Here is an 11,078-nt window from a genome sequence, read left to right on the forward strand (position 1 = left end):
ATGGTTCTAACGCCTTCCCAAGAAATCAAACTCGCTTTTGTTACAAACCTCACAATTTCTACTATACTCTGAACAACGAAATATAACCTATTACAACTTTGTAAAAACTAATATTACAAGAACTACACTTTGTTGGAAAAATACTACAATATTGATATTGGACTGGAATTACAAAGTAGTGAATAACTTAATATAAACACTGTATTGTGGCAAGCCACTGCCTTGAAAGCGATTTTGGCCCGACTTCGGTGCAAATCGTTGTAGCTGAATGATCACTTAGAGACATAAATCTATATGCAACACTATTTTGAGCATAACTAATAAAGACAGTATCAAAAGTCTTAGAACCAATATTTACTCGTTTAAAATCAGGTAAACCAACCTTAGCCATACACCCCACACTTTCAGAAATTTCAAGTTAGGGGCAACCCCTTTCCACAACTCATATGAGGTCTTGTCTAAATTTTTATGAGGGACTTTATTAGGAATATAGCATGCAGACAAGACTGCTTCTTCCCACATATTATCATACTAGAGCTTAAAAAGCATAGAATTTATCATTTCTTTAAGGGTTCTATTTTTTTCGTTCGACTACACCATTTTGTTGGGGAGTATAGGGAGCACTAACCTCATGAATAATGTCATTTTTCCTCACAAAAATCCACTAGAGTTTTAGTACTATATTCATTGCCCTTATCAAATTTAAATCTCTTGATTTTTCTGTCTAATTGATTTTCCACTTCTACTTTGAATTTCAGAAACATATTTTCAGCCTCATCTTTAGACTTAAGAAGATATACCTTTGTGTATCTAGAAAAGTCATCAACAAAAGTAAAATAATACCTTTTTTCCACCTTTGCTAACAATTTTCTTGAATCTGCTAAATCTAAAAGTATTAGTTCAAGTAATTTGATCTTTCTATTAATAACGGATTTGAAAGGTTTCTTAGCATGCTTTGCTTGTACACACTCATAACATTTTAAAAAATCATCAATTTTTATCATAGGAATTAATTTTATTTTTCTAAGTTTTTTAATTGAAGAAATATTTAACATGATCTAGTCTACCACGCCAAAATTAATAGATTCAACAATAAAAGCAGAAATTGAAATATTTGCATTATTGAAAATCTCTTGAACAATGTTCAGTACAAATAACTCCCCACTAAGATATTCCTTTCCAACAAAGTCTTCTGATACGCTCAAATTACACCTCCCTAAAGAAGTATAAGCGATCGTTATCAAGTAAAGAACCCAACTTGTAGGTTGGGGTCGATCCCACGAGGAAAATGGCTTAGACTTTACTTTAACCAACAATTATATTCAATTAGTCAAAGTACTTCCAGAAACAAGTAATTAAAAGGGGGGTGGGGGGGGGGGGGATTTGTGAAACAAATTGTAAGAATTCAGTAAGTAATCAGTAAACAAAAGTCAATTTTGGTTGTTATCAAGATGAGAAAATTAACTAGGGTATACGTGTTCACCACAAGCTCATAACTCGGTAATCCTAGTAATAGCAACATTTCCTAGTGTATTACATGCAAAGTGATAAGTTAGGTATCTCTAAATCCTTGGTCCGGTATCTAGAGAATTTCACCCCGCACCTTGGTCCGGCTACGTGTGTATAACTTACTAACCCTTACCTTTACCTCATATTAGACATCATAATCGATGTTTGGCTTATTTATTACTTTGCACCAATCGACACTAGCCTATCAGATAGTATCACACTAAATCTATGTTGATAATTCTTTTCTTGTTGATTACCTCCTTGGTCCGGCAAGTAGCAACAAGGTGAGTCCTAACACGTGCACTCGTTAAAAAGACTTTTGAATGAAAGAATTATCAATGCATGCAAAACACTATTCAAGAATTGCTTATTACTATTCATACTTTGTTAATCACTCATGGATCCCACAATCCTAGTTGTGAAGTTTAGTTACCCATAATAGCAAGAACACAATTCATAGTGTTAGATGAAGAAATCATGAACTTAGGTAAAGAGAATAATAAACCCTGAAATTCAACTTGAATTGCAAAGCCAAAATCAACAAAACGAACTTAGGAAATCAATAATTGCTAAGGTTGCAAATTAATCTCCCAAGTCACCAAGTAAAACTAGAATAATAATGTTTAACCCCCCAAAACGAGGTTTACATGCCCTATTTATAGAAAACAAATCCTAAATTAAAAGGAAAACAAATTAAGGAAAGTTTGCTCAGGCACGCGTCTTCATTCCACGAGACTGACTTACGGACCGTCAATGGATCTACGGTCCGTAAGTCCCTTCCGTCAGCCAGGACTTAGAAAATATTTCAGCTTCCAAAACTCAGCTTCTCTGAAGCAAATGACGGACTTACAGTACGGACCGTAGATCGAGCTACGGTTCGTCAATCCCCTCCGTAGCTCCACACTTGGAATCTTAAAAAATCAGGTACTGGAACCCTCGCAGTATCAATCTACGGATCAACAGTACGGTCCATAGATCAATCTACGGACAGTCAATGGCCACCGTGGTTCCACACTTGGTCAAATTTCTCTGATTTGTCTTCCATACCTTGCCTGCTGATCTACGGTCATCACCTACGGACCGTCAATGGACCTACAGTCCGTAGATGACCTCCGTGAATGCCCTTTTTCTGCATTTCTTTTAGTTGTCTCTATACTTTCGTGCCTGAACATCTTTCCTACAAAATATGATAAAAACACATAAAAACCAATACAAAAAGGCCCTAGACACACACAACTTGTAAGTGAACTGTATTAGAAATATCGTAAACTCACGGTATATCATCTTCTCCATGAAAAATAATTATATTACCAGCTTCAAAAACAACTTTAAGGTCTACATTATTGAGAAGTGCTTCGGAAATTAAGCTTTTATAGAGGAAGGGAATGTACAAAACATTGTTCAAGAATAAAGTTTTTTCAGGAGTTAATTTAAGTAAAATTGTTTCTTTACCCATTATTCCAGCAGTAGTGGAGTTACCCATGTAAACACACTCTCCATCAGTGGACTCTTCAAAGTCATGGAATAAATCCTTATTGACACATAAATACCGAAGCTTCTGTGTCTAGCCAGTCAGTTTTGCTAGCCGCCAGATTTGTTTCGACGACTATAGCAGCAATCACATCATTACCCTCAACAAGATGAGTTTGAACATCACTTTATCCTTCCTGCTTTGATTCTTTTCCTTGATAGCACTTGGTTGCCCTGTGACCAAGTTTTCCATAAACAAAACAAGGACTCTTAGATTTTTAAATTCGACTCTCCGGCTTGTTAAATTGATTTTTTTTCTTCACATGTTTCTTTTTCAGGAATTTCTTTTGTTTGCCTTTGAACCTGTCTTTTACAACAGTACCGGAAGATTCAACAAGATCAACTTTAAAAGAATTAAGAGAAAGTGCTTCCATGTTATCTTTAAGACGATTCACCTCTTCAATCCTCATATGACTAATAAGTTCTTAGAGATTTAAAAAAATTATGTTTTAATTGATTTCTATAATCACTTGGTGGGAATTTTTCAAGCAAAACATTAGCCTGAAAAATCTCACACATCTTTATGTCCTCGTTGAAAACATTAGCAGTCAAATTCTGATATTCATGAACTTGTTCCATGAATAACTTATTATCAATCATTTGAAATTTAATTCACTAACTTACAACATATTTTTTTCTTTCTTGCATCATCAATACCTGTTTCTTTTTTAAACTATGCCATATTTCCTTGGCATATCTATAAGTAACAAATAAATATCATGTTTCTTTTTTAAACTATGCCATATTTCCTTTTGGCATATCTATAAGTAACAAATAAATCAAACAAAGGGTTAGTCATATGATTAGCAAATGTCCTCTCACAATTCTGTTATCTTTTTCAAACTTCTTCTTAGCAACATCATCAACAACCATAACATTGTTGGAATCAGTAGTAGTGTTAGAACCATTCATAGAAGGTTCATTAAATAGAACATGATTCAACTTCTAATTGTTCAAAGAAAATTAAAAGAATTTGTGACCACAATTTAAAACTGTTTTCATCCAAAGGCTCAAGTTTTGACAAATCAGAAAAAGTTTTATTCAAAGTAATAACCATTTATCAATATTTTATGTACGTAATGGCTTTCAAATTATTGAAAAAATACTACAATATTGATATTGGACTGGAATTACAAAGTAGTGCAAAACTTAATACAAACACTGTGTTGTGGCAAGCCACTGCCTTGAAAGCGATTTCGGCTTTATTTCAGTGCAAATCGTTGTAGCCGGTCGCTCCCCAAGGTTCTACAGTTACTCTCAAACACGTGCACTCGTGGCTAAATGTTTGGAGGTTGCCCAAAACCAATTGCCCAAAAAATATTCTAAGAATAAGCTAAGAAGAAATGAGGAAAAAGTTTTTCTCTTCTTTTGGTGATAGTTGTTGTCTTATGTTAACCCAAGACATTTCTTTACATATGATTTGTAAAAGAGGAGTTTCAAAGAGAAGAAGTAATATCTTAGAAAAGTATGTGAATGTTAATGACATTAAGGGTCATTACATCACACTTACCAAAATGTAATTCGGAACGAATATGTAATTCATCTCTTTGTAACGTAATATTTTGTATCTTTTGCATCACACTTCTTCTTAATTAATAAAGGTAAATTAATATCACACACTCAACCGCTAGCTATCACTTTGTAACAACTTGAGATCCAGAACTACACGTGCAAAAAGGTGCGGCTAAAGTCTGCCCTTTTTGCTATACATAGGCCCGATATCATAGGGTAAACTTACGTTTTCTTGTATGAATCCAACTCACGTAATCCACAACCTCGGGTATAGTGAGGGGTATAGTTGTCAAAAAGGATTGGCCCGGCATCATCCGGCTCAAGCCTCGCGGGTCAAGGAATTTGAAGGGGTAGGACGGGCCAGCCCTTTATTTGGAAGGACCTGAAAATGTTCAACCCAACCCAACCCTGGAAGGACCGAGGACTGGGGCGGGCTAGCCCTTTTTTTTTTCTCTTCAAACTTAAAATTCTATAACATCAAGTAAATGAGAAGATTTTCAAATCAAATATGACAAACAATGGTGTTATTTCAATAGCAGTAGCAAAAAATCTAGTGCAATCAGCATGTATCTAGGATACTAGATATGCGAGATACATATATCTGGTGTGATGCATCCCAGATACGCGAGCAAGATAAGAGAGTGAAAAGAGATGGGAGGGAGACGAAGGCGCGGGATTTGTCTATATATCCTAATTACATGCGAATCCACTTGGGTAGAGTGTATCTAAAACAAATTAACCTTATTTTTAGTCCATGTATCTTGAGATACATGTATCTAGACATACTAAAATCTGGTAAGATAATATTACAACATAACGTGCATTTAAGTAGTTAGCTCATATTCTAGCGAGATTGTTGTAAGTTACCCTTAAATAAATAGTTTTGGCCCATGGGTTGGGCTTATAAGTCCTAGTTTTAAATGAGTTTGAAAAATCATATTCCAACCCTACCCCAATAACGGATTGGGTTGGGCCGTCCCCATGTGCTAAACCCATTTTGACGGCTCTAGTGAGGGGATTAAATTCTGTAAGGATACACAGTAAATTTTGTGGACAAGATTATATTTTTCTTTTCATCTTAGTGATTTTTTCTAATTTACTATTCTAAATACAAGAATCAACACATAACACACGATCAAATATAGCACGTATAATTTGCAATCTTTCAAGATATACCAGCAATCAAGTGTTAAACATTAATAAGTTGTTTCAAGAGTAATTGATTATTTAAAGAAAATAAAGATTGTTGAATTATGTTATAATGGTTCTCCTAGTATATTAGAAGGATTCTCTTATAGTAGTTGGATGATCAATGATAATGATAAAAGAAATTTACATTGGAGGTGGACATTAAAGAAGCAGAATTGTATTACACATTTTGCAATGGAATCAAAATTTTACATTTTGAGGAATATATACTATGATTGAAATAACTGTAATATCGTTTGGATTTCATAGCTGGAATATTTTTGGTATTAATTATGGCTGAAATAGTTGAACTGAATACTGCCGTTAAAATAGCTAGTGAAAGATATGTTTGTTCTACAAAAAAAATGTGAGCTTTTCGAAAAACTGTTTGTATTAACTGCTTATGTTTTCAATAAATAGAACGTCAATTACTCCAAATTAATAATTTTAAATTCAATTGGTAATATGGTTATTATATTCCAAAGAGTGTTGTCTACTAACATAGTAAATAAACAATCACCCTTCTAGTCTATTTTCTAACACCTCTTAACAATAATTACTTTGTAAGATAAATATGTGAACTTTGGTGACTTTAGTGGAACAAAAAAATATAAATAACTTAAATTGATAATTCAAGTTAAAGTAGTCATAAGAGGAATTAACTTGTGTACTGCACCAAAAGGAGTTATTGGTTATGATTTTTTTTTTTTTTAACAAAAACCTCATTTGTTATCATAAATCTAAATTACTAACACTCAATAATAATAATAGAGCTTTCATAAAGGAAAAATATACACCTACCAAACACATTTTGTGTTTGAACTAGTATTTGTTTAGAAATTGTTCATTATTACAAAAAGAGTATTTCTCTGTTTCAACTTGTTTGTCATATTTTTTATTTTAATATATTTTAAAAAGAATATCTCTTCATTTTCTGTTAACATCATAAAATAAAATAAAAACATTTCAATATATTATGCGCATCTTTAATTTAATAAAACAAAAGTAAGAATTTATTTTATTTTTTTAAACTCAATATAAAATTTAAATTGAACAAATAATTTTTTTTTAAAAAAAAGTATTATTTTGAAGAATCGACCTAATGACGTTTAGTGGCAGTAGCACCAAAGAGGGTTGTTGACGAAAATAGTGAAATTTGGCACACATATATTGAAAAATGCATGTCTATGCTGAGTTTGAATTTCATTTGGGGTAGGGTTGTATCTGTATTTGGTCCCACGAGCATTTAAAAGATTAAAAAAAAAAAGACAATATATTATACTCCATCTTGTGACACATTTTTTTCAAGTATGTTTAGAGATAATGTAATTTTTTATAACCCAAAATATTTTAATTTTAAATTAAATAATTTATAATCACACAAATTACTAAATTTATTTTAGAACATAAATTTTAATACTGCTACCCTCACTGTACAGGCTAAAACACCCGCTTTTATAAAATAGCTTGCAAAACACATAGAGAGGAAATCCACACTAAACAAGTCCAGTGTGACGAGTTCGACCTAAAAAGAAAATCCCTTGCTTTTGCTGGTAAGGAGTTTCAAACTTGAGACCTCCCGACATGGAAGTCTTAAGCCCAAATTACTGGGCCACCCGAAGGATTCTTCAATTAATATTTATACTTTTCAACTTCAAATACATAAATAAATACTTAAACTTATATATGAAATTAAATAAATTTGTATACACATATTCATTTCTTACATAAATTTAAATCATATATAAAAAATTTAAAAATATAAATTAAAATTAAAATTAAATTAAATAACATATTTATATGCAAAGCAACTTCCGTGTGTCTAGAGTTTTCATGAGTCACTCAACGCTCAAAGTCAATGAAAGATAAGGTTGTTGAATGTTGAAGACCATTCCAACGTACACCACTTGTTTTCCTTCAAAAACATTCACTCTTTTATGACTGATTTGATTGGGAGCAGTGGTGGATATTCGATTCTTCAATTTGTTTTTTTTTTTAGAATTTTTTATTTTTAATTTTTAATTTTTCAAACTTGAATATCGAATATTGAATCGAACAATCTTTTCTATTCGGTTTGATTTTTTTATTCAAATTTTTAGGATTTTTTTTTGAATTTTGAATGTGCAGCAATGATTTTCTTTTCGGAATTCTTGAGCATACAAATCATCTATGGGTAAAACTTGAGTAATGTATCTCGAGTAAGGAAAAAAATCAAAGACAAAAAAGATATCACGGTTCAGGTCTTTTTAGTTATTATTAAACTATTTTTAAAAATTCGAAATAATTCAAAGTGAAATAATAAATATGAGCAATTAACTTTCTTGAACTTGTCACCAAGACAATATAAATAAAGGGCAAAAATGAAAAAAAATTCAAACATTTATTTTCAATTTTAAACTATTCACTTATTTGATTAATGAGAAAAGCCTCAAAAATCTAATTAATATGGATTAGAGCTGTTCATTTTTACTTGTCTAATATTTTTAAAATAAATTTTTAATATTTACTTGTCATCTTATCGCATTTTAAGAAAAAAATATATTTTATTTTAATTTTAATTATTTATTTCTTATATTATTTTAAGACTAAATAATGAATACTAATTAGTGTAGTAAAATTATTATATCAATTTAAAAAAAAATGAATGTGATAAATTGAAATATAATGAGTAAAAGTAGAGGGAGGAAAGTATATTTTTTCGTCTTGATTGCTACCTTTGGACAAATTTGATTCTGTTTCCTATTGTTTGTTCTGTTAATGTTTGTGTCTTTATCTTTTCACTTATTTAATTTATTTTCTCTTATTTTGGATTTTGTGAAGGAAAAGTTTCAGACTTTTAATTGGGACTTGGGAAAAGTTAAGAAAAAAAAAAGACTTTCCAAGTCCACGCGATTTAATTTCCTTTTTAGTTATTTTATTTTCTCTTATTATGAGTGCTCATTCGGCGGAATTTCAATCATATGAACTAAAAATAGTTAAATATTTCACAGGACCACAGCGATTTAATTCCCTTCATTTACGTATCCCCCTATTCAATTTATGCGGTATTTTACGTATTTCGAGGACTAATTTTATTTTATTTTTTAAAAAAAATTATAAATATTTTGAATGGTTTGATAAATTATGATATTTTATTAAATATAAATTTAACACTAAAAAATTATATTTAAAATTATTGTTAATATTAAAAATCAACTATTATTTAAAAAAAATATTATTTCATACATAAAAAAATTATTTTGATACAATTTATAAATATTTCTTTTATTATCCATAATTTTTTTTTTTTTTATCTTTTAACATATTAATTCAAGTTTGACTCAATCACATTAAGGTTATAGTCCATAGATACTAGTAATTTTAATAAAGTTCAAATCAAAATCATATCAAATTAAATTACTAATACTAACATAATGAAATTAATTCCATATTAAGAAGACATAATACCTAAATATATCCTTTAACTTGATATTATTTCACATCTATACCCTCTAACTTTGGGTATGTACAAGTAAAACATTAAACTTGTATAAATTGAACAATTAGATGCATGAGTTCTATGTGACATAATACATGTAGGAAACCACGTAAGACACAAATTGTCATGTGGGATGCCACGTAAGACGTGTGCGTCTATTTGGTTAATTTCATACAAGTTTAAGAGTGTGTTTGGCATGAAGGAAAACATTTTCCGAAAAATATTTTCCAATTTTCTCATGTTTGGTTGGGTTAAATGTTTTCCAAATCAACTCATTTTCCTCAAATTTAAGGAAAATGACTTCCCTTCAAAACTTAAGGAAAACATTTTCCAAAACTCTCTTCCAACTTTCAATTAAAAAAAAAATTGTTGAAAAAATCAATTTATTTGGTCCCTACCCTCAAACCAGCCCCCCAACCACCACCCAAAAAAAATAAAAATTAAAGTTTGTTTTTAAATTCAAGAGAAAATACATAGAAATCCCCCTAAACTATGACCCTTTTTTGAAAAAGACACTTAAACTTTGCGGGGGTCCTAATACACCCCTAAACTAGTTTAAAGTGAAAATTTTAAACCCTTTTTCGACATTTAAGACAGAGAGTGTATATAATTCGCCTGAAGAGCATGAAAACTAAAAAAAATAATTAACCTTTTTATTTTCAATATTTTTTATTAAATATATAAATAAAATTTATTTTAGAGTTAAATTTTATTTTTTCTTTCTCCTTCCTAAGAGTTTCACCATTGAAAGAGATGGCAATGACTTCAAGGATTTTTTTTCTCTTTTTTTTTTTTCATTCTCTTTCAGTGGCAGCTAGTTGATTTCCTCTGCGATAGCAACGCCGCCTGATTTTGCCGTTTCATTCTTAGATTTCTTTTCTTCCTTCTTCACCGGCGAAAATCTTCTCCTCCTTTTTGACCGGCGAGGTGAGAAGCGCGGGAAGATGATGGAGACATTAAAAAAAGAATCATCGGCGTTATTTTCCAGTGACTCCTAATCAATTACGGGGGTGAAAATCGTTTTCACACCAAGCAAAAATTGTCCCATCCAAGCTCGGAGAGAGAATTTTCGTTTTTCCAGATACAACCGTGTTGATTGCAAAAATCAAAGGCAAAGTTCACAAAAAATATTTTGATAGAGATTTTAATTTAAGAAAAAAATTAATTTGCTAGCTGATTTGATTTTTCAATTTTAGGGTTTAATCTTGATTGATTGATAATAAACACAATGAAAATGGTGTATAACATGTCAGTGATGGTGAATTGAAAAAGGAAAAGAAAATAAAGAATTAAATTATAAAAAAAAAAACAAAAAAACTGTAAATAAAAACAAAAAGTAGAAAATTATATAAAATTTACACATGGCAAGCAACAATTGGTGCGTGCTTTCACCTTCTTTCTTATAAGTGGATTTGACCGAAAAATGGGGTATTTATATTACTTTCAAATTGTTCAGTGGGGTATTAGGATCCTTGTAAAGTTTGAGGGTCTTTTTAAAAAAAGTGTTATAGTTGAATGGGGTAACTATGTATTTCCCCTAAATTCAATATCTTTACCCCACTCTCACCCCTACCCCCACCCCCTACCACCACCCCTCCCAATAAAATACTAAAAGTTGTTTTTAAAAGATATTTCTAATTTCAATTTTTTATTTTTTTTACACCCCTACCCTCGACCCCCCCACCCTCCATCCACACCCACCCACCCCCTACTAGCCCCACCCCCCACAAAAAGAAATTATGTTTGTTTTTAAAAAATATTTTCGACTTCAAAATTTCATTTTTTCCACCCCTACCCTCAACCCCCCCCCCCCCCCCCCCCCCCCCCCCCCCCCCCCCCCCCACCCCCCCACCCCCCTCCC

The sequence above is a fragment of the Solanum stenotomum genome, chromosome 5 (assembly GCF_019186545.1).
Source record: "Solanum stenotomum isolate F172 chromosome 5, ASM1918654v1, whole genome shotgun sequence".
NCBI lineage: Eukaryota > Viridiplantae > Streptophyta > Magnoliopsida > Solanales > Solanaceae > Solanum > Solanum stenotomum.